This window comes from Schistocerca nitens, chromosome 2 (genome assembly GCF_023898315.1).
Source record: "Schistocerca nitens isolate TAMUIC-IGC-003100 chromosome 2, iqSchNite1.1, whole genome shotgun sequence".
NCBI classification, from domain to species: Eukaryota; Metazoa; Arthropoda; class Insecta; order Orthoptera; family Acrididae; genus Schistocerca; species Schistocerca nitens.
The window spans coordinates 386980011-387005246 of record NC_064615.1 but is presented as its reverse complement, the minus strand read 5'-3'; the positions used below and the strand labels follow the sequence as shown (position 1 = coordinate 387005246).

The 25236-nt window shown below is 43.0% G+C and overlaps 1 pseudogene; it reads left to right on the top strand.

Annotated features, from left to right (window-relative positions):
* The first annotated feature begins 7464 nt into the window (after nt 1–7464).
* Nucleotides 7465–25236, top strand: part of LOC126235042 (agrin-like) — a 350234-nt pseudogene continuing 332462 nt past the window's right edge.

The window sequence follows — 25236 nt, the reverse complement described above, 5'->3', positions numbered from 1 at the left end:
CACGAGAGCACTCCTGCTGTCATACCATTCGCACCCCAGACAACAACTCCAGGTGGAAGTCCAGTGTGTCTAGCGCGCAGACAGATTGGTTGCAGGCCCTCACCTGGCCTCCTTCCACCCAACACACGGCCATCACTGGCACCGAGGCAGAACCAGCTTTCATCAGAGAACACAATAGACCTCCATCCTGCACTCCAGTGAGCTCTCGCTTGACACCACTCAAGTAGCATACGGTGGTGGTTTGCGGTCAGTGGAATGCACACAACAGGGCGTCTGGTTCGCAGCTGTCTTTGAGGTAACGTATTTGTGACACTTCGTAGTGTCACTGTGGTGCCAGCTGCTGCTCAGACTGTTGTTTCTGATGCACATTGCTGCTTCCAGAGCAATACGTCAAACGCGATGGTCTTCCCATTCGCTCCTGCCACGTGGCCACCCGGAGCTCGGTCTTCTTGCGTCCGTACATTCGTTTCACCACCGTTGACAGCAACCAAGTACAGTGGTTACATTCCAACAAATCTTTCCGCAGTATTGCAAAAGGAACATCAAGCTCTAGTAGAGTATTACACGACCTCGTCCAAACTCAGTGAGGTGTTGATAATGGCGTCTTTCTCGCCTTATAGGCATTCTTGACTAAAATCAACTCACCACGTCCAGTCTCAAAGGTAATTACCGCTCACGACCGTTATATTGAATATATGAAGCAATCATAATATGGCCGGCCGGAGTGGCCGTGCGGTTCTAGGCGCTTCAGTCTGGAACCGCGGGACCGCTACGGTCGGAGGTTCGAATCCTGCCTCGGGCATGGATGTGTGTGATGTCCTTAGGCTAGTCAGGTTTAAGTAGTTCTAAGTTCTAGCGACTGATGACCTCAGCAGTTAAGTTCCATAGTGCTCAGAGCCATTTGAACCATTTTTTGAATCATGATATGCTTCCTAGTGACGCTACTAGTGCCATTCTTATGCAACAGACTCTAAATTTGAATAGACACCATCTTTCTGATGTAGAAACACGCCTCCAATTTTCGTTTATGTTGCACAACTCCCTCTTGGTGCTGCGATTTTTTTTCCGTCAGTGCTTTTGAAGGACTATGGTGGCCGCTATTCACACGTTGGTCCGTTAGTTAATATGTGTCGTGCGACAATACGCTGTGAAGGAATCACAAATGCTATACACGGCACTATAACATGGAAAGGCGCAGGTTGCAATGGACAAATATTTACGGACAGATGGCGCATTTTCTTTTCTTTTAAGTTGCTCAGTTACACGGTAGCATAATATGCTGAAAGTTAAACTGGCACTATTGTCTGTTTGATTTTTTAAGGAAGCAACCACAAAACGCCCCATGTGCTTACATCACATACCTTGCTTTTCTAGTACAAATTCCTCTGCCTTCTGAGAAATAGTCTAAAAACCTTGTCATTGTTTTTAAAAGTTACAATTTGGAACCTGTCTAAAACGCTACTTATGTGTAAATTTCGAGATATTAGTAAATATGTAGTTAGAACAGATTATGATCAAATATCCGAGAATTTTATTGAATCACTAAAGCTGTAGTAAGTTAATGGGGAATTATTAAAGAAATCTGACTTATTGAGTGACCACCGTCCTCTGGTTTACAACCTTTTTTTCTGACATAATCGCTGTTATTTGTACACAGTACTTCTTGAGTTATCTCGTAGTGGTAGCTGTGTCACAATAGTCTCATTCTTTTCGTACTGACATAAATGGACACGGTCGTGAATCACAGTGGAACCAACATAGCTAGAGACAGTAACTCTGCTTTGAGATATGGCGTGTTGGTCACTAATATTAAATGTTTGATAATCATATGATAAATATTAGTTAACTGGGGTTGGGCGTGAAGTCACGTTTGTCTTGGGCGCAAAAATCCGAAATTCAAAGGCTTGAAAATATGTGAATAAAATGGTGTACACAACGGACCTTACTGTTAACATTAAATCACAGATCAACGCTTTAATTCTACTTTTTGACACATATGCAAATATTAATACGTTAAGGACCAGATCCTTTAGTTCCGACCCATAACAGTGACCGGGAACTGCGTGACGTCTGGTTCATAGTGCCCACGCAACGTATCTGTCTTGGAGCACCTCTGATCTCCTTTCAGTACAGTCGTTTGACTTCACAGAACTATTTTTTCGTATTGCTGTTTGGTGTTTGCATGTAACACGAAGAAATTTATATTTCATTTACTTTGCATCTTTTTTATTTTAAACTTTCATTGTCACAACATAAAAACTTTCTCCACATAGTGAAACAATAATTTTTAGTGTTTGTAGAAAAGTTCCACGTTTTGTAAACTATAATTATGATGTAAATGTAAAATACTTTTAAAAATAATCATCATGATCCACCATATTAACGTGCACAACAATAAATGCATTATATCATACAAATATACCTATTTTTTCAGTGTCCATTTGTTGATCTGTTCTTCTGTTATAATGTTTACAACTGTTACTACATAGCACTATATTGAGACATAACGATAATTTGCGTATATTCAGTCTTATTGGATTGTCCGCAGCTCGTGGTCGTGCGGTAGCGTTCTCGCTTCCCACGCCCGGATTCCCGGGTTCGATTCCCGGCTGGGTCAGGGATTTTCTCTGCCTCGTGATGACTGGGTGTTGTGTGCTGTCCTTAGGTTAGTTAGGTTTAAGTAGTTCCAAGTTCTAGGTGACTGATGACCATAGATGTTAAGTCCTATAGTGCTCAGAGCCATTTGAACCATTTTTTTGCATATATTATCACTGATCCCTTTGGTTTAATTTACCGACGAGACTTCATCCTTTGCAGTTACTGTTATTCCTTTTACCGTAGAGCCTATACAGGGCATCCAAGAAATATTGCGACAGACTTCGAGTGGTTGTAGAGGGCGTCTTGAGCAACAAATCGAGGATAGGAACCCGTGTCCGAAAATGTCTTCCAACGACGCTACAGAGCGTCGAAGTTGCAGGTGCCGCCTCCTGCCGCTAGGCTACACTTTCGTCAGCAAACGTGACTTTGAACGCTGATGGACACTAGGCGGAACGTCTCGCAATGTTGTTTGTTATTTAGTGACCGCGAACCACGGCTGATTGCCACGATCGACAGTGGAGAAGATGGAGCTGGTTGGTGCGTAGAAACGCCTTGTCTGCTATGAATGTGATGCTCAGTTGCCACCATGGTTAATTGTTTCGGACACGGGTTTCAGTCTGCCGTTAATTTTTCTCGTTGGAGAGGTCGCTTGGAGAACGAAGACTTCATATCACGTAAAACATAGCCGTTCTTTCGGAACACATACTTCACATGGTTAATTTCTGAATGCAAGAGGTCGTCGTCAGAAACAGTTTTTGCTCAGTGTACCAATGTATTTAACACTTATCTCTTCGGGATTGGATGATGAAAACTCTGAGCGCTCATATATAAACCGGTATGCGTCGACTGGCGGTACACTGAGTTGCCGAGACGTCCGTCCGACTTCCGTGTTATTAAAATATCCAAAAAATAGCTGCCTTCCTTCTTTGTCTGTCCAATGAACTGAACATTTGGTGGAAAATTATGTGAAACAACGGACAGAATAGCTATTGGTTTTCCGCTGTCTCCAACATTGGCCAACTTTTAAATGGAACGTTTTGAGGAGAGTACATTAGATTTGACTCCCCTTCGTCCATCCTCATTTTATCGCTATGTTGACGACACCTTTATGGTCTGGTCACACGGCGTAGAACCTCGTGAGCACTTCCTTGAACATATGAACAGCATGCATCCGAACATCCAGTTCACTTTCGAGACAGACAGAGAAGGAAGGCTGCCATTTTTAAATGTTTTGGAACAACGAAAGTCGGATGGACGTCTCGGCTACTCATTGTAATGCCAGCCGTGACAACGGATATATTTTTAGCGTTGCATGGAAGCGAGCTCTCGATGCAGAGAAGAGGCAGAGATTTTCGTCTCAATGTTTACGCTACCACGGGAGCGGTGGTGTCACCAGTGCAGACGTTGGCACCATCTGCGACAGCATTACGTAGTTACCAATCAGTCAGGTCTTCTGTGCGCTATAAAAGGCCACTACAGCAATAGCTTAGACAGTTGTTCCTGACGAAAGCGGTGTAGGTAATCGTCGAAAGATCGAGATTTCACACTCCACTGACGCGTCACGAAGTTTTATACCACAGTGTCGTCGCGAAACACTTCGTTCTCATAGTTTATATGCTTGGTTATGCAAACAGTAAGCATTTCAGCAGAACTGCACAAAGTAGATGGGAGTAACGCCCCCTGCTTTCTGTAGATATTGCAGCGGGTTTATGCTTCAAAAATCGAGTTTGAATGTTGGTTGTTGGTGAGATAACTGTGTAATAGCTCGTGTAAGAAAGAGAAACGGCTCCCACAGCTTTCGGAATTCAACAACGATAGGACCGTGATCTTTCCGTTTATCCTCCTGCGATATTGCGGCCAAGCTGGTCGGGAAACCCAGAGCTGTCACTCGAATATGATATCGAAGAGCTTAGAAGGGCTATACTGAAAGCCACGCAATACCTCAATGGCCCCACGCGATTAGCGCCTGTGAGGGTTTAACAATGTCACGCACTTGAATCATAAAATGGGCTTGTTTGCAACAAGATAAGTTCCCACACGCACAGTGCAATGACGTCCGCAGTATCTTTGACTCTCGATACTGTGACATTTCGTCTTTCTTTGACGCGGAACAGAAAGAGGCACGCTGACACTGGCGCACACAGTGACAATATTGGGATGCAGAGGTGGCACCATTTCTTCAGAAAAGTCTCAGATCAGCGGAACAGGACCACGATGGACGTATCTGTGTGTGTAGGCTCTGAGGAGAGCGAATGTTGCCAAATTGCATTCGTCATCGTCATACGGGTATAGCACCAGGCATAACTGTACAGGATCCAAATTGGTAAACAACATTACCGCATCCGATTGACATACCTGACTGATGACCTTAGAAGTTAAGTCCCATAGTCCTCAGAGCCATTTGAATCTAATGAATCTAATGATTGACATACCTGATAATTTCGACAGAAAAAGTTACATTTCTAACTTCTTAAGTCTGATTGATGAGACCTATCTTCCCTTATGCCAGTGCTGTCCATAGTAAACACAGAGTGGGTGTTCGCTTAATCAAGTTCTTTACGTCTATTACCCACTGAAAAATCTGGCCAAAGACTGCTGAAATACTGACACGCTATCACTCGCTAGCCGTTGTGATTGGTGAATTCTAGCATAAACAGTGGAATGATGTACACACCTGTGCGTTATTCAATGACAGTTCGACTCTATCAACAGCTCTGGCAAAACCCAGCTCGCTCTGTTCGCCCATGAGACAAAGAAATCAGTAGTTACAGGTGCCCAAGTAGATGCCGTGTTCCTTGTCTTCCGTAAGGCATTCGATACAGTCCCACACTGCCACCTAATGAACAAAATACAAGCTTATGGAATGTCAGACCAACTGTGTGACTGGTCTGAAAAGTTTCTACCAAACAGCATGTCATTCTGAACGCAGGGAAGTCTTGAGTTATAAAAGTAACTTCTGGCGTACCCCACGGAAGTGTTATACGATCACTGCTTTTCACAGTATATATATATGACCCATCAGATAATGTCGGAACTTCCATGTGGCTTTTCGCAGATGACTCTGTTGTATGAAGAGAAGTCACCACACTATAAAATTGTATCGAAATGCAGGATGTGCATCAGAGGATCGGTGCTTGGTGCAGAGAGTGGCAACTGAGCCTCAACATAAAGTAACGTATTCCGAATACATAGGAAGTTCTTTATTGTATGATTACAAAAATGAAGAATAATCACTGGATGCATTTACTTCCATAAAATGTCTAGGAGTATGCGTACGGATCGATTTAAAGTGTGAGAACCATACAAACTTAATCGTGAGTAAGGCACATGCCAGACTGAAATTCAGTGGAAGAATCTTCAGCATATGTAGTCCATCAGCAAAGAAAGTAACTTACAAAATACTCGCTGGAATAATACTCGAATATTCCGCGTCAGTACGGGTTTCATACCAGAAAGGACTGATAGAGGAAGTAGAGAAGCTCCAAAGAAGACCAGCTAGTTTCGTTACAGGTTTCATTTAGTAAGCGCGAAAACTTCACGGAGATGGTTCAAATGGCTCTGAGCACTATGGGACGTAACATCTGAGGTCATCCGTCCCCTAGGCTTAGAACTACTTAAACCTAACTAATCTAAGGACATCACGCACATCAATGTCCGAGACAAGATTCGAACCTGCGACCGTAGCAGCAGCGTGGTTCCGGACTGAAGCGCCTAGAACCGCTCGGCCACAACGCATTCCAGAAATGATACACACCTCTGGCTCCAGAAGACGAATTAACGCTGCCACTAGACGACTGTATTCTTGAGCATCGTATTAGATAAACCCTAACTGCAGTAGCTCCGCACGCTACCGGCTATATTGTACGAAGTTTACTACCGAGTACTGAAGGGAATCTTACCACCGGCATGCTTTCATGATTGTTTTCCTTTTTTTCTTTTCCATACCTCGTATCCCCACTGAGTGATCATGTTAATGGATTCCTCTTTTTTCCTCGCCATTACCTCGTATCCTTACTGAGTAATCATGTTAATACGGATATAACAGTGTTAGTGGTACAGGCTGGCGGAATGCCCTTCCTGTAACCACTCGTCCGTCCCTCGCATCCCTCCCTCCAGCCAGAACGGAAATTGTATACCACATCAGATTGAGTCGGGTGTTATCCATGTAAAATTGACAGAACGTTCACGAAATGTCTGAGAATCGTATAACTGAGGCGGGATGTGGGTACCAGCCAAGTATTCACCCAGTACGTTATCGAGAACCGCCTAAAAATTACATCCAGGCTGTCCGACACATCGGCCATTGTCGTAAAGCCGCGGGACGGATTCGGTTCGGGACCGGGGCGGCTCCCCAAATCCCAGAAGCGGCTATCAGAGCGAGACGTGACAATCAATGTTTTTAGTTACTCTGTTTACATCCCTGCAGCTCTTGTTATTAATTTGAAAATACGGCACGACACGGCTGTTGACGTATTCGGTGTGGTTAGTTTCAGGGGTGGCCGGATGCTCCTCCTGCCTCCAACCTGCTACCTCCACCCCCTCCTGGGGAAAAAATGTGTACCCCAAGTGGCTGCGCTTAGTGTTATTCATGTGAAATTCAGCCAAAATTTTGTAAATATTTGTGAATCACGTAACTGAGACAAAACTTCGGTGCCAGCGCAGCATTCACGTAGTGGAATGTGGGAATCAGTCTAAAAACCAGCCGCGCGGGATTAGCCGAGCGGTGTAAGGCGCTGCAGTCATGGGCTGTGCGGCTGGTCCTGGCGGAGGTTCGAGTCCTCCCTCGGGCATGGGTGTGTGTGTTTGTCTTCAGGATAATTTAGGTTCATTAGTGTGTAAGCTTAGGGACTGATGACCTTAGCAGTTATGTCCCACAAGATTTCACACACATTTTTTTCTAAAAACCACATCCAGGGCGGGCCGGTGTGGCCGTGCGGTTCTAGGCGCTTCAGTCTGGAACCACGTGACCGCTACGGTCGCAGTTTCGAATCCTGCGTCGGGCATGGATGTGTATGATGTTCTTAGGTTAATTAGGTTTAAGTAGCTCTAAGTCCTAGGGGACTGATGACCACAGTCCCATAGTCCTCAGAGCCATTTGAACCATTTTTGAACCACATCCAGGCTGGCCAGCAAACAGACCCTCGTAGTTAATCCACCTGCCGGATTCGGTCCCGGGCCGGTGCATTTCCCCATACTGGAAGCGGCGCTTTAATACGTACGGCTATCCAGGCATGTCTCACAAAGAAAGACTATAATCCAGATTCATTAAATTGCTTACAACGTGTCGCGTAATAAAATGCACCACTACGCCGCATTTGCCTATTTGTCGCAACAAATTTCCATAACTCTGATGTGTATGTGACTCGCTACGAATGTCCACCAGATCCCAGTGCTGACACTGCGCGCCCCACCCGTGTTCTTGCAGAGGACCACGACCCGTGCGGCGGCGTGACGTGCCCGCCGGGTTCTCGCTGCGTGCCGACGTCGCCGGGCGGCGCCGCCTCCTGCGAGTGCTCGGCGGACTGCCCGGACCTGGAGGCGGCGGCAGCGGGGGCGGCAGGGGCGGAGGAGGGAGCGGCACCGCCCCCGCAGGTGGTCTGCGGCTCCGACGGCCGCGATTACGACAGCCACTGCGCGCTGCGGCACGCCACCTGCCGCAACCACTCGGACCTCAAGCTGCGCTTCGTGGGGCCCTGCGGTGAGTAGTCCGCCATAGCGGCGGCTGGGCCGCCCCGCCCCTGTACCGGTGTGCTAAGCTTCTGACGTCACGACATACAACATGAATGAAGAGATGCCTGTCTTAAGCACTCTACATGATTTTAAAAGTATTGGTTAAAAACAGTCTTGGTTGCAATTTTAGTTTTTTATTTTTCAACGACGCGTTTCGCCTTATTTAAGCATCTTCAAGTTATCTACATAGAAAACAGAGAACAAATACATCTATTTAAGAATCGCGATCGCGTTGTGCAGACTTGGATAACCTATAAGCATGTATAAACAGATCAACTATTGAAAGAGCAAATACCTTAATTTGGTATTTCTTAGCAGAATCCTTTATTCAGCTCATTGGCTACACAATAGAATAAAAATCCGATTTAGCTGCTAGTAACTTTTCTAAATTTATTCCACAATTAGCTTCGAAGCTTAAAGATTCATTTTCAGGTGCTACCAACTGCAAACAAAAGGAGGGGCCTCCAACGTACAGATTCTATGGCGTTGACATACTCGAATGAAAGATTCTGTTGTGGAAAGTGGTGTATTCACACAATTACGAAACCACAAATGCATGGTGGTCGAGCCAGTTAGTCAACGGAGATGCCATCCAAGTCAGACAACCGCATGGGAACGTATGACGAGCAACCACAGCGCCCGCCTGACGTCATTCACTCCCGCTGCCGCGGTCTGCTGCTTTCTGGGGCGTCTGTACTAGTGGCTTCCGTGTCGTGATGTCCAGGGAGACCCTGTGGTTGCTGGTCACACCTTCCCATGTTGTTGTTTGAGGTGGGTGCGATTCTCATTGACAGACTGACCAGACCGCCATACATTTATGGTTAATAATTGTGGAGTACATCACTCTCCACAACTGACTGTGTCAGCCCCGTAGTACTGGTAAGTAAGAAGCCCCTCATCTTTTTCGCACATGGTATCACCTGAAGATGAAGCCTTAAGCTTAGAAACCAGTCGTGGAATAAATTTAGAAAAATTACTTGCAACTGAAGTGGATTTTTACTCTATAAATACTTTACTCAGTTGTGGATACTAGCCTGATCAAATATTTTATGTAAACTATTAGGTGCAGTTCTCACTGAGTGTAGACGATATGCGATACGATGTGCTATGCGACTCTGGATGCGACACAGAAACAACATTCATCGGCAGAGCGTATAAAACGTAGTGGGAGCGACTTTGGTTCACACAGGTACACACCGGGACACGCACCGATACGCAACACGGGCGGCAGACAATGAGGGAAATTTCAAGTCATCCGATGTGCCTCAGAAAAATTGTTTTATAGAGATGAAGCAGAGCTACATCCGTCTCTATAGTTATTTGTCTCAGGAAAACTTTTACTTTTCGCATAGAAACTTAAATACCACTGTTTTGAGATTCGCGCGTGTTCCCTGCTAACAAGGGAACCTCCCCATCGCACCCCCCTCAGATTTAGTTATAAGTTTGCACGGTGGATAGGCCTTGAAAAACTGAACACAGATCAATCGAGAAAACAGGAAGAAGTTGTGTGGAACTATGAAAAAATACGCAAAATATACACACTGAGTAGTCCATAGTCAGGATAGGCAACATCAAGGATAATGTGACCTCAGGAGCGCCGTGGTCCCGTGTTTAGCGTGAGCAGCTGCGGAACGAGAGGTCCTTGGTTCAAGTCTTCCCTCGAGTGAAAAGTTTTTTTTATTTTCAGACAATTATTATCTGTTCGTCCGTCCGTCCGATGCGAGGTAACTGCGCCGTAATATGTATCCACAAGAAAACCTAAATCGGGCAAGGTAGAAGAATCTTTTTACATTCGCCAAGTGTACAAGTTAGTGGGTCGACAACATATTCCTGTCATGTGACGCACATGCCGTCACCAGTGTCGTATAGAATATATCAGACGTGTTTTCCTGTGGAGGAATCGGTTGACCTATGACCTTGCGATCAAATGTTTTCGGTTCCCATTGGAGAGGCACGTCCTTTCGTCTGCGGTCGCAAAACACAGACACTAAGCTTATTACAGTGAACAGAGACGTCAATGAACGAACGGACAGATCATAACTTTGCGAAATTAAAGTTTTCACTCGAGGGAAGACTTGAACCAAGGACCTCTCCGTACGCAGCTGCTCACGCTAACCACAGGACCACGGCGCTCCTGAGTTCACAGTATCCTTGATGTTGCCTATCTTGCGCATGGACTACTCAGTTTGTATATTTTGCTTATTTTTTTCATAGTTCCACACAACTTCTTCCTGTTTTCCCGATTGATCTGTGTTTAGTTTTTCAAGGCCTATCCACTGTGCCAACTTATAACTAAATCTGAGGGGGGTGCGATGGGGAGGTTCCCTTGTAAGTACTCTTTGATATTCAATTTTGAGGAAGTCATTCGGCAAAAAAATTATTTTTTACATTTTACAGTCTGACGTCATAGCTTGATAATGGAAGAAAGAAGCTTTTAACAATTTAAGAGGAAGTGAAGGTTCAAGTGGAAAACTTATGAGGGAAATAACAACCAAACTGTTCCTCCAAGTGTGGTAGGTCTAGACTGTTAAAGTCAACGCTATAGGTTACCTGTATTCCAAGATAAGCCTACTCACACTAAGGTAGTTTTAACGCTTTATTATTTGTAGTAGTTAATTGTGCAAAGTATCAAACACGTTATTACTGGCAATAACCGCAAAGCCTCTAATGTCTTGTTGGTTTACAATTAAGTTGTACGTCGGTGCTGTTATGAATGCAGGAACATTGGTTACGAACACAGGATCAAAATATTTAATTAATTTTATTGCCTGTAAGACAACTTGAAGCAAAATTAACATCTAATGGGACTGTTAGGTGTTAGCGTCGTTGAACGTAGTGGGCGACGTGGTTCGTACACAGCTCCAGAAGGAACCTGTGGGTTGGCAGCTGTTTTCTTCACAATTTCTAATGGCAAAAGGAAACGCACATAGGTGTGGGAAAAAAGTCGAAACCCTAGTTGCACCAAACAAGCGGGGTGACGTCACCTATGTTGAACGTAGGGGTAACAAAACCAGAAACAAGAAGTATACCGCTGAAAGATGTAGAGCTAATAGCTGATCATATTGTAAGTTACCGAAAGAGGAAAGTCACTACGCCAAGGCAAAGAGTTCAGATTTGTTTTTAAGTGAACATATGAACTTCAACAAGTTTCATACAGTTTTTAGACATCATAATACTAATGTTCATGTCGTAATATTTATGTTCATTACCGGTTTTACATAGAAAAAGTGAGGGAAAAGCTTTCCAAAACTGATATTTATGAAGTCGAGAAAAGATACATGTAATATGTGCGATTTATCACACAACAAGATACAAAATAGCCAGAGGAACAAAGAACTACACTGAAGCATCGTTGAAATCCACGACAGAAAAAGAGAGCGAGCTAGAGAAATGATGAAGAATTAACAGCTCCTATAAGAGGCACCTGTACGTTTTCAGTCGGACAAATCCTACTTTTTGTTACTATTTGAGGAGAGGCCCGGTAGATGACGCAAACAACTTCTCTATTAGCCCGCAGAAAACTGGTGGATACACTACGGCTAACAAGAATCTCTTCAGCGGTTCGAGCTAAATACATTTCTGAGGTATAGGCTTCAACTATTTCCCGGGAGCGAGATCTAAAACGGAAAACTAGCAGTCGGAGAACTGCTGCCTACTATGAAGTCTAACTTCTTGGCGTGATGCAGTCTTCACCGATGGCACGCCGACGACAGCTTAAAGTGATGGATTGCAATCAGTCGGCACATGACTCGGACTGCTTTTGCCGACGGGAACTGTCCGCAGTAGTTTTCTTTGCTTTTTTCTTTTTTTCCCTTTATTGTTATTTCAATCCCCACAGTGGTGGCTCGCTGGCAGCGGGTAAAAACCGCTCTTCAGCCATATTTTATATAGACTGTAAAGATCGTTAAAATATGTAAAAGCTGACAATAACAGATGATTTTGTAAAAAATACATAAGTGGACAATATTGATGATATTTACGTAAAACCAAGGCACAATAAACGAGGATTTTGTAAAACACACATAGATGGAAAATACTGAACGTTTTTAAGACTCGTTTGACGATTTTATATTACAAGTAAGACAGAGTTATTGATGAATGTAAATGACGCCATGGTGTAATGGTGGTGCTGGTGACGCATCAAAAATTTTCATGATGAAGGTGCAGTGATGAGTATGACTATGTGGGTCCGCAGCGGTCCCTGGGTCGGTTTAAATAGTCACTCTGCAGGAAGAAACGCACTGCCCCCTAGTCATTCGTGACCGGGTGGAGGCGTGATTTTGTGATGCTGCCAGCGACCTCTTGTTGATGCCTGGCGAGGTACCCTGTGGTCCGCAGCTCCTAGTGCCCCTCCTGACAATATGGATCTATATTTGATGTTCCCGCGTGGCTGTTACGGAGCGCTCGAGCGTCGCCTACTTTGACCCCAGCATCGAAACTGTTGTCAGGGTTGCGGATGCCCCTGCTCACCATAGCACAATCGACTTGCTGCAAGTTTTTTTTCTGTAGCAACATTAACGACTTCCAAATGTATTACTTACGACAGTTGTCTTCTTTTAATCTGGGTCTGTACATGGCCGGCAACAACCATGATTTTTGTTTGTTTCACATGACCGTTTGAGTGGCCAAGGAGAATATGAAAGCGCCAGTTCAATATTGAGAGGCATTAAAAATAAAATAACAAAGAAGAAAGAAATAATCGTATGGAGCGACAACTTTAGTAGTCAAAATAATAATACCATTTTTTCTTTGGATATATTTGGGGTCTAACTACCATGCTGTCGAGGTTCAACATAAATACATTATGCCAGGCCATCCCTGCTTAATCTGATGTAATTTTTCCTCCTATCTATGTAATTATGTAGTTACGTAGTTCTCAATTCGTTCGAGCAATCAATCATTCATAATAGGAAACACAGTCATAACTCAGTCACTCAAAATGATTCAGAAATTTTACTTGTTAGAATGAAATCAGGCGATGATTCTTCTTCTCTGCAGGCTCGTGCTTTGCGGCAGTCTGCTAATCTGTACAAATAAAATGCCTCGTATTTTTGGGAGCGTTGTATAGTCAGTCGGGAAACCTCAGATCAAGCGGATATTTGGCTTTGATGAAGTTTAACCTTCCGAAGAAGTAATGGAGTTCTTGGATTATTAAATGCAGGTTCGTGTCCAGTCTTTTGGAAGTTCCCTTCTGATTAACAACTATGCAATACATCGATGAATATCATTAATTCTCAAATGTCAAATAATGTAAATTGTTACACTCCTTTTGTATGAAGGAGCAATATATATATATATATATATATATATATATATATATATATATATATATATATATATATATCTTTTAATCGTACAATTTCGTATCAATTATCTTTTGTCATAAATCTCAATATTCAGAATACAATTTTTCAAACATTGCTCAGGCTAATCGGCAAGAAGACAATCTCGGAAGCTTTCTTCTAACAACCACCAGAGAGAGTACTACAAAGAATAATTATGCGCTCATGGCATAGCTATTGTATGAAACTACTTTGCGCATGGATTCTGCGAGTATGAAGATAGAAAATTAGTAAACGTCATTCAAGGGTAGAATTGTATCAGAATAATTCATCGAATATAAAGAGATATTACACTGTGATGGCGACTTTGGCCTCATGGAAAAAGAAACAGAGATGAGGAATGTGAGGTTCCATTGGATGTTGTCAATCTTCTCCGTATGTTTGCACGAAAATATCATTTCTAACAATTTTGATGGATGACGAAGAATTTTATGAGTTCAGTGCATCAGCGAAAAGTTGCCTTAATGCAACAACTTTAGAAATTTCTGAGGCTGTTGGGTTCAAATCGACAAGGAGAAACTAGGAAAAAAGCTTTCAGTGGCATTGAACCATGGGTGAAAACAAAACAATTTAAAACATGAAACAAAACAAAAAATCCTTGAACTTTCACGGTTGAGAATGACGTCAGTATTGAATTCGGAAATGGTTTCGTACACAAACGGAGGAAACAAACTTTTTTATAGTGAACTAACACAGTAACCACGGTCTGAAAGTTGTTCTTTACGTATTAAAACTTTTAATAATATATTAATATTTTTATGTACCCTAAAGAACAGTACTGTATCCTACATTTTTTCAAAGTAGATATTTCAATACAAGAGTTTTCAAGAACACTACTTTTTACTTAGGACCTACAATTTAAGACTTAAGTACTAGTTTCTTACGTTTTATGAATAATGGTTCAAGTGGCTCTGAGCACTATGGGACAACATCTATGGTCATGAGTCCCCTAGAACTTAGAACTACTTAAACCTAACTAACCTAAGGACATCACACAACACCCAGTCATCACGAGGCAGAGAAAATCCCTGACCCCACCGGGAATCGAACCCGGGAACCCAGGCGTGGGAAGCGAGAACGCTACCGCACGACCACGAGCTGCGGACTTTTTATGAATAAAACTTGTAAAAACAACTATTTTCTCCCACTTTTACCAAAATATTGTCCTTAACTTGTTTTTAGCTTACTTTTTGCTTGTGAATTTTGCCTTTGATTATGTATACTTCTGGGCGTTTGACCATGTTTAATGACACAAAAGTTGACACATACCTGCTTTCATAAAATGTTCAGACCAAAGAGGTATTTACAAGAATAATATTCTATAGGTAACATTAAGCTTTCATGCGTTCATATCCTGACTGTTGTAGACGTTTCTAAGGAAAATGTAAAAAAACTGACAAACTGCCTATTGGCTTCTGTCTCGGGTTCTTCGGCCGACGTTCATCTAATGATTTTTCTGGCGTTTCGCCAGCACGAGTGGCTGGCATTGTCAAAGCTTCACCCTCCATTGCCGGTGTTGAACTTGAGGCGAGCTCGCGGCCGCAGACTATATGTACCTGGCGCGCCAACGTCCGAGGGCTTCTCCGCGGTCATTTCCGGTGCGGTTCTCCTCTTGCTACCTGCGACGGTCGTTCGCTGCAGTACGGGAAGCCAGGATCCGTTTACCTTGAGGCTTTCCTCTTTCTTGTTGAAACTGTTCGCGTGTTTTGGGATTTCTACAGCTTCTCTGAACAAGCGCGTGTGATAGTGCTTCTCTACAGCCAGAACTTCCGTGTCGGCGAATTTTATTACGTGGTCGGTCTCATTCAGTGCGTGTTCTGCCACGGCCGATTTCTCCACCTGCCCCAACCTGCAATGTCGCTTATGCTCTTTGATCCTGGTGTTAATGGATCGTCCAGTCATTCCGACATAAACTTTTCCGCATGTGCAAGGTATACGGTATATTCCCGACATTGCAAGTGGGTCTCTTTTCTCCTTCGCCGATCTAAGACACTCTTTGATCTTCCTTGTCGGTTTGAAAATCGTCTTTACGCCGTGTTTGCGCAATATACGGCCGATTCTGTCCGTCACTCTGGGAATGTATGGCAGAAAGGCCGTACCCGACATTTCTTTTTCTGGTTCCTTACTTCGCCGAGTGTTTGGCTCTGTTACACTTCTAATGTAGTTTGTGGAGCAATGGGTACTCCACAAACTACATTAGAAGTGTAACAGAGCCAAACACTCGGCGAAGTAAGGAACCAGAAAAAGAAATGTCGGGTACGGCCTTTCTGCCATACATTCCCAGAGTGACGGACAGAATCGGCCGTATATTGCGCAAACACGGCGTAAAGACGATTTTCAAACCGACAAGGAAGATCAAAGAGTGTCTTAGATCGGCGAAGGAGAAAAGAGACCCACTTGCAATGTCGGGAATATACCGTATACCTTGCACATGCGGAAAAGTTTATGTCGGAATGACTGGACGATCCATTAACACCAGGATCAAAGAGCATAAGCGACATTGCAGGTTGGGGCAGGTGGAGAAATCGGCCGTGGCAGAACACGCACTGAATGAGACCGACCACGTAATAAAATTCGCCGACACGGAAGTTCTGGCTGTAGAGAAGCACTATCACACGCGCTTGTTCAGAGAAGCTGTAGAAATCCCAAAACACGCGAACAGTTTCAACAAGAAAGAGGAAAGCCTCAAGGTAAACGGATCCTGGCTTCCCGTACTGCAGCGAACGACCGTCGCAGGTAGCAAGAGGAGAACCGCACCGGAAATGACCGCGGAGAAGCCCTCGGACGTTGGCGCGCCAGGTACATATAGTCTGCGGCCGCGAGCTCGCCTCCAGTTCAACACCGGCAATGGAGGGTGAAGCTTTGACAATGCCAGCCACTCGTGCTGGCGAAACGTCAGAAAAAATCATTAGATGAACGTCGGCCGAAGAACCCGAGACAGAAGCCAATAGGCAGTTTGTCAACAAGTGGCCACGAAAGCCTTAACAATTTTGTATAAAAACTGTTATAAAGACAATGTTTCTTCCATTTTCTCAAAACTTAAAGTTTGGGCTGTGGCTCAGTTTTTGTTTTCAGACTACATATATCCTTTCTATTATATTGCGTGCTCAAAAGAGTAAATTTTCGATATTCGCTATCGTTCTTGGTGTTATAGTTTTATTGGTGGCTTTTAATTGAAAACACATTCAGCATTTCATAAACATAGTAAAGAACTTGTGGTTTTGCTTCAGTTTGAATATGTGAGTGTTAAATAGAGTCTGTTACCAACATACTTCGTGAATAACACCTTCTTCTCTGGCCAGTAGCTGGCTTTGACGTGCTTGCAGCCGGCCATGTGCAGTGTCAGCCCTTGCGCGGGCTCTCCAGCTGAGAACTGTCATACCCAGGGTGCCAGTGGTGGCTGTGCCGGAGTGCAGGTGTTGAGCGTTGCCCTTTCCCAGCCGCTGATGTCAGCGTGCGCAACCAGTGCTGCTGTTTCTTCTTCGAACCGTTTCTCAGTGATCACATTCCTGTTCCTTTCACCAACGAAAAATGTCTTGACTGCATAGGGAGTTAGAATCTTAGTCCCTGTATAGCATTTAGATGTGCAGACCGCTCAGTTATTCACATGGGTATATAGACATATAATTTAATCGCCGGATTACCTCAATGATAAGACTGTGTGAAAAGACTTGTTGCTCTGCAAACAATAAATGTTGCTATGTTTTGAAAATACATCTTGGTTTGCCCTATGAGACTGAAACGTAAGAACTGATGAAGAAGAGCAAATCGCGAATATAATAACAGTTTCTGATTTTTAGGACTAACAAGCAACATTTTGCTTTGTAGCTGATTGTGATTACTGTATGCCAGGATAGGGGAACCGCAGAGCGTATCTCGCGCAAACACGAAGTTCTAATTCTGTCCTTCGCAAAATACTCTCTCCACTCTCAAAGCACCGCAGATGTCATCTCTGTTCCGGCCAAATTAAGTCTTGGTCCTTTGTTTTATCTCTCACTGTTCGGATAAGTTAAAACAAGATACAAACCTCGAAAAGTTCCCCCCCCCCCCCCTTCCGCTTCTTGAAATTAATTAAATTTTCTTTCCAGCTGGTAGTTTCCGAGACAACTTTATTACAATTAATTGTCGTTCTTGAGTGTATCCAGACTGTGGGGAAAGATGTTTTGCTTCTGCCTTCTTTGGTCTTGTACTGTTCCCGACCATCATTTCAATTACCAAGTTGTTTTAGCGTTTCTCTCAGTTATATAGTGGGTGTGATTTATGAGTAAATTTTTTCTTTCATATTTTATTCAATTACTGTTCAGCAAAGCATTGCACGTGATCGTAAGTATCTCATAATATACATATCAACTTTTATAAAGAAATATTTACATTTCTTATGATGAACGCGGAATAATCCTTAAAATCTTTGCGTAGTAAACACGTAAATAAATTACAAGCAATGGCTATTACTGGTTTCACCCATTGCTCGTAATAAATTACAAGAAATGGTTATTAATATTTTCACCCATTGCTCCATGGCAGAGAGTGAAAGACACAAAAATACACAGCGACTTTTCGACGCCTTTTGCACACATTTCCGAAAGCACTACAAAACGCTATGAATCTAACGGCACATATTGAGTAGTGTGAAACAGAATTTATATCCTTTAAAAACACAAATTATGGTGAGGACGTTCTCCCAGGCGATCACGACACAGACCGTCTAATCGACATGAACCATCGGTTTCGCCACATTGCCGCGACCCTCCGCATCTGCTATCTGTGTTTTTCTGATCAATGTTAAATATTCTCAGTAATTAACTGTTGCCTCAGACAGATACTGCAGTGTATCTCAGCATCCACAGCAACTTTATTTTTATACATCTCCTTTCCTAAGATGTGAACAAGTGCATGTACGGAGCGGAATCTACACCACAATGGAACCCCTGAAATAAGTGAGAAATTGTGCACGACATGGAGTCCAACAAGAACTTCTGCGAACAAAACTGCATCAGATGATCTTGTAGTTCCAACTGGATTTTTTCTGCAGTAAAGGAACAAAAGATGACATTAACGTAGCAATTTTCGGACTAACTGTGTCTCACTCCAATTACACGTTTTTGAACACAGGTTAGTAACTAATTCCCATAAAGTATTGTAAATACTCCTAATCCCTGTTTATTCTGCGTCTTCGTTTTTTCCTCATCTAGTTACAAGCTAAGTTTCTGTATTGTTATTTGTTAGTGCGTGTTTAATATGCTAAATATTTCAGCACGCATTATGCCTACCTTTATCTTGTAATCATCGTGATCATTCAATTACAATCTAATTATTACACATAAGACCGTTTAATTCAGCAAAACTGACAAACAGTACAAATGAAAAGATAATAAATTAGCAAAAATAAAACTTTAGCACAACACAAATATATTTAAAAATGTATTGATTCACTAAAATTCGATTACTATAACAATCTTAAAGAAAGAAATAATACTAACGCATCTACCGAGTTGCCCAACAATAACTTATTAATTATAAATACATGCATACAACACAAATATATTTTAAATGTATTAATTCACTAAAATTCGATTACTATAACAATCTTATAGAAAGAAATAATAATAAGGTATCCTCCCTAGTGCCCAACAATAACTTTTTAATTATTAATAAATACATAAAGGAAAGAATTGATCCAAAATTATTAGATACATAAATGTAATTTATAATAATAATTATTGCATTTGCTATAAAAGAAAGAAATTTAAATTGAATACATTATTTATCTTTGATACAGTTATTTTAACTGCATGTGATACGTAATATAAAATGCAGTAATATACAATTAAGTATATTAAATTAAAAAATATTTTGTTGTTGTTAAGTAATGAAATTATTATACACTGATATACATCTTATATGGCCTGTTAATGTAGTAACTGTATGACAGTGTAGTAAATTACTGAAAATACATAGTAAGACAAAAAAGACTACGTACCACGAAAGAATTATCAGCAATTTAAAAATGTATTGATTCACTAAAATTCGATTACTATAACAATCTTAAAGAAAGAAATAATACTAACGCATCTACCGAGTTGCCCAACAATAACTTATTAATTATAAATACATGCATACAACACAAATATATTTTAAATGTATTAATTCACTAAAATTCGATTACTATAACAATCTTATAGAAAGAAATAATAATAAGGTATCCTCCCTAGTGCCCAACAATAACTTTTTAATTATTAATAAATACATAAAGGAAAGAATTGATCCAAAATTATTAGATACATAAATGTAATTTATAATAATAATTATTGCATTTGCTATAAAAGAAAGAAATTTAAATTGAATACATTATTTATCTTTGATACAGTTATTTTAACTGCATGTGATACGTAATATAAAATGCAGTAATATACAATTAAGTATATTACATTAAAAAATATTTTGTTGTTGTTAAGTAATGAAATTATTATACACTGATATACATCTTATATGGCCTGTTAATGTAGTAACTGTATGACAGTGTAGTAAATTACTGAAAATACATAGTAAGACAAAAAAAACTACGTACCACGAAAGAATTATCAGCATGGGCTGTAAATCGGTAGATTTGATGTACATGTAGAGACAAACAAATGATTACGATTTCAGAAAAACCAGTTTCACAAGAGAAAGAGCTTCACAAATTAAGTAAGGCAATAAACCCGTTGGTTCACTTCTTCCCCTTATGCAAGCAGTTATTCGGCTCGGCATTGATTGACAGAGTTGTTGGATGTCCTCCTGAGATATATCGTGTCAAATTCTGTCTAATTGGCGCGGTAGATCGTTAGAATCTCGATGTGGCTGGAGGGCCCTGCCCACAATTGTCCAAACGTTCTCAGTTTGGCAGAGATCCGGCGACCTTGCCGGCCAAGGTAAGGTTTGGCCATACGATGGCAAGCAGTAGAAACTCTCGTCACCGTATGCGGGAGGGTATTATCTTTTTGAAATGTAAGGCCAGGATGGCTTGCCAAGGAGGGCAACAAAACGTTGCGTAGAATATCTTCGACGTATCGCTGTGTTGTAAGGACACCGCGGATGACAACCAAAGGGGCCCTACTATGAAAGGAATTGCACACCAGCTCAGCACTTCTGGTTATCGGGCCGTAAGGCGGGCGACAGTCGAGTTGGTATCCCACCACTGTCCAGGACGTCTTCAAACACGTCTTAGCTCGTCATCGGGGCTTAGGTCGAAATGGGACTCGTTACTGGAGACTACTCAATCAGATTGGTGGCCGGAGACGTGTCCCATTCGTATAACTCCTTCGTAGTGGGTCTTTTCTTCTTTTTTGTCTTTTGGGAGTTCAGTTTAAGTTTGGATTTCTGACTTTTTATTTTATTCGGCTACATTACAAAACGCATTTAATATTATACGAGCATTATTAGTTTCAACATGGGCTACTCGTCGTCAGAAGCATTCCGTATCGCTATACCACTCAGCATCTGGTGTCTGGTTACGTCATACATGAAGTACTGGTCGTGCATTCGAGTATTGCAAGAGACATACTTTTCACTTGACATCGGCTGCCTTCTTGACTCCTGAGAATAGAGTCCCGCCACACTTGTAACGGTAAATCTGAGCAATACGGCGCTGTGACCCAAACACTTCACTCGCATTCAGCAGGAGAGAGCTACAAATACCTGTCATGCTATCCTGATTCAAGTGTCATTGGTTTCTGTCTGATAGAAACCATTCGAACATCCCGACGTATTACGGAATTGACCAGTAGGAGTCGTGTGTGTGTGTGTGTGTGTGTGTGTGTGTGTGTGTGTGTGTGTGTGTGTGTGTTTAGCTCAACGGCTTAGTTATCAGTGCCTCACTAGATGTTACGACAGGGGCACCGGCATTTAGGGAAGAATGGGTCGGTCAGGAGAGTTCAATGGAGATCACTCGAGTATCAAATCCATACCGGACATCTCAGTCCTTACAAAACCTCCCAAGTTGACTACTGGTGGTGTGACAGTGAAGTGGAAACATGAAGAAACAATCAAAGTTAAACGAAGGTCAGGCAGATCTCTTGGATTAACCTACAGGGATCACCGAGCATTTCGGACGGTGGTTGTAAAAGATCGCATGAAAGTAGCGTAAGGATTCGCTCGTGTGTTCCAAAGTGCTACCAGCGCTCCAGCTAGCACATTACTGTGCACGGGGTATAAAAAAGGATGGGGCACATTGGTCGAGCATCTCCTCATAATCCATATATTTCGTAGACAGTGTTAAAGGATAATATGACTAGAAACGAGTGATTTGAAGTGATGAGTCTTGCTGTACCCTACGTCCATTGAAACGCCCGCTAAACCCGCTGGGCAGAACAGGTAATTAGGATTGTGGAAAGGGCCAAATAAGGGTGGGGTCAGTTTCACCTTAATATTGTAATTTATTCTAATTTAATAACACATTTACAACACAAGCGGCACACAGCCGAACCTTTACAACTACGAGATTCAAAATGCAAATATTTCACGGCTGAAGGCCTCCAAACAAGCAATCTTAAAAATCAACAAGATAAAAATGCAGTTAAAATAGCAAATAAAATAATCAAAATATATTACAGCTAGGCTGAAAGACTCAAGGCAAAGGTGGATAGACAAACAAAAACAAGATGCAATACAAATGGCTGAAGGCCCACAATCTACTTCCAAAATTTTAAAAAAATATAGCCATAAGCCTTAAGTTTTAAGTAGCTGAAACCTAACTAAAAGAAAAGACAAGAGAACGGCAATAACCTTTCAGCAACTATCCACTTGACGGAATTCAAACTTACTTACATAAAACACAGTAAAACCAAGAATTTTTCTGTTATCATTGGCTACGATAGATTATAAACAGACAATTAAACACCGGTGAGTAAGACAATAAAGACAACAGCACTCAGAAGCCTCCAGGGGGTCGGTCTGCCCTCGTTCACTTAGGTCAGACAGGTGGTGAGCCCAACTACACTTGATCTGTCGGAACCCAACCAAGGGACAGCCACGGACCAACCGACAAACGACGCTCGCCACCAACCGGTACATGAGAATTCAAACACAAAATATTATGGGCGTGATTACCCACAATAAAATATGTATATGTATTAAGCTGTCAAAACTAGACACCGTGTTGGACAGCGACAACAGGTGAGGAAAGGACACTGCCTGAAATTACGTTAGTGGCCGCGACAGGTAACCGGAACACTAACGGTCACAAGGCAGTAAATTCCGCTGGTGTGCTTGAATTGTACTTAACCAACACAGTTAATTCCACCGCATGGCGGCTAAATTTCAGTAATGCAAACACTCGGTGTCGCTCACAGGAAAAGCTCCCAAACAGTGAACCACCGAAACGAACCACACAACATCAATAGACGTGGCTTGGGTACTTGAAACCACGACTCAACCCTGACGTCCTGGGTCGGTGAACCACGAAGCTCGTAGCGATCGGACAGCTCCACACACGCTCCGACACTGTGCAGGGACCGCCAGCGGACCCAGCCGACTGCACCGCGCTGAGATAACTTCCCTGGTCCGCAGCAACCGACCGACTACCCTCAGAATGCCGACAACACCTATAACTGTCGTCAGTGGAAATAACACCATCTACACACACAACCTGACAAACACTTTCACGAAGACCTGAACGATACCCAACAGTAACTAAGCACGCACGAAGACAAATCTGGAGTCGATGCACACACACACTGCCGACTCATGAACGGCGAGCCAAAACGCGTCGTCCGGTAGGACGACCGACCGACGATCCACCAAGCCCGTGGCCCGGCTCAAGTGATGCGTGGCAGCAATGGTCGGGTGAGCCATGTCGACGCAGACCGCACTGCTGCAACCCGACTGCACGAGTGCGGCATTGCAACTCCCCGACTGGCAGGTCCAGACTGCGCTCCAGACGCGTTCCAACTGACTGGCAGCCCGAACTCGCGACCCGAACTGCTTTACGACGGACAACGGCCGGGAAGTAGTAGCAGTCGAGTAAAGACACTACGAGAGGGGATATATTGATACGCGCTGCTAGTGCCGGTCACGGTCAGGCAAAGCAGCAACTCAGTGACAATAGTAATTTTAAATTAGCGTAAAATTGGGAAATGTCTGGAGAACATTACCAGCCATCGTGTGCAGTGCCAACAGTGGCGTATGTTGGAGGTGATGTTATGGCATGAAGTGTTTCTTTCTGGTCTGGATGTGGTGCCTTGTATATGAGGAAGGGTATGAATAGATTTTACAGTGCACTATCAGCAGTAGAGGGTTAGTTCGGAGACGATGGTTGTTTCAACATGACAAAGCAACCTGTAATGAAGCAACATCTGTGAGGCGATGGTTTCTGGGCCATAACATCCCTGAACTGTCCTGGCCTGCCTGGACTCCTCACCTTGTCTCAGTTGGGGATAAATCAGATCGTTCACTTCGCTCCATAGTTCATCTCTTCGCAGCGCCTTCTACTGATAACTCATTTTAGATCTATCATGGCAATGCCACTAGTGTACTGCAGGCTACAGGGAATGCGAAAATAATATGAACACTCACTTGAAGTGATATACAGACACCTTTAAAATCCAAAATAGCGTCAGTTATTTTAAGAACACACGCTATCAACACTCATTTCTGTTTAGTGCTTTTTTATGTTGTTCCTCTTACACGAACTGCACAATTCCTTGTGATGTGTTGGAGGAAGTGGTGGAGTACCTCCTTGCATTCCCAACTGCAAAGTAAAATTCCACATTCTGAAGTCACAAAACTCGTCCAGCTACACGTTCACCCTCGTTTTCACGTCCTATGTGAGGACTTGTTTCCGGAAACAATGCGGACGCCCTTACGTACATTTGATCTCGTCGGCCTTCCTTCAAACACACAGACTCGTTTCGCTAAGACCACCTGAAGATTCATTCGCCGATTGCGAAATGTCGTGGAATATGCGTGGTAGTGAAGTTCTTACAAATGTGAAATCTACTTTCTTCGGGTGTTGCGCACAGCTCCTATATTTCCACGCAAGCACCATTTTACGTTCTGCCTGAAAATAAAAGAAAGCATACCGTTGACCTGGTAGTTTCCGTACAACCGGAATACCTGCGCTGAGCCGTAAACTGCCCCATTTACTGCGCCTTTAATGTGCGCTCGCAAATTGCTGAGTTCTGCCGCGGCTGATACGATAGTCGCGGCTATACGATTACGTTGCCGGCGGTTCCACAGCGCGGCGCTGCCGTGCTGCGATGGCGGGCGATGCCCGGCCGTCATGTCACGCTATCCTGATCCTAACTGCGCGTCGCGTGTCGCAGCGGCGCGTGCTGCCTTCGCAGCTAATGGCTGCCTACCGAGTGAGCACTGGGTGACGTCACCGACAATAGGGCGTCATTCATTCCCCGCTGCGCTAGTCATGAGAATTCCTGGGAGACGGCATGACTTTGCTCGCACACGGAAAGCTTCCTTATTGCTGTGCCCAAGCTCTCTCGCGAGCTTTCTTCTGTGTCATTTGCGAAATGTGGCTGTATGTTGACAAACGCCATCTAATCTCCCCAATAGCACTTGCATATCACGGGACTTG